This window comes from Egretta garzetta, unplaced genomic scaffold (genome assembly GCF_000687185.1).
Source record: "Egretta garzetta isolate BGI_Z169 unplaced genomic scaffold, ASM68718v1 scaffold166, whole genome shotgun sequence".
Lineage (NCBI taxonomy): Eukaryota > Metazoa > Chordata > Aves > Pelecaniformes > Ardeidae > Egretta > Egretta garzetta.
Genome location: NW_009260133.1, coordinates 54,154 through 54,823, shown reverse-complemented (window position 1 = coordinate 54,823; position 670 = coordinate 54,154).

Below are 670 nucleotides of genomic sequence, written 5' to 3'. Positions count from 1 at the left end.
CTGGCCGCTGGGCCCTCGCCCCCCGGGCAGCCTTGCCCAGGCCGTCCGCCCCCCCTCGCCTCGGTCCCTGCCGAAGCCGTGGCTTTTACTGGGGGGTGTTTTGTGTCTGTCGGGTTACAAACCGCGAGCAGGAGCCGCGCCGGCCTTGCAGCTCCTGAGGCACCAGAAGTGGCCTTGCCCAGCCACAGCTCCTGCCAGCTTGGGGAGGAGGAAGGAACCCAGCCTGCAAACTGCGTGAACTCGGCACCCATCCCCAGCTGTCACATCAATGGGCCCCTTTGCCAGCTGCCACACAGGCCACAGTACATCCCAACAGCTATTTCTTGCCTTTCTAACTCCCAAGTTTTGTTTGAGGTTTGGCCTTTTTGCAGGCGGGGGATTTCTATTTAATTTTTTCTCCTGTTTGTGCCACTGAGGGCAGTAGGATGAGTGATGAGGCAATAGTAACTGTTGAGTAGTTAAAAAATTTAGAAGAAGTGATTTTGCTTGAGAAAGTTTTTTAAAGCTGTAATATAACAAAAATATATAAGTGCTAAAAAGCCAGACCCTAGATGCTATTTGTTCTATTAAACTTATAGTTAAAAAAGGAAAGGGAAAGTGAATATTTTGAGACATCCAGAAAAATCACGAAAAAAACAAATTGCAAAGATTACAAAAAGTTACAAAAAAA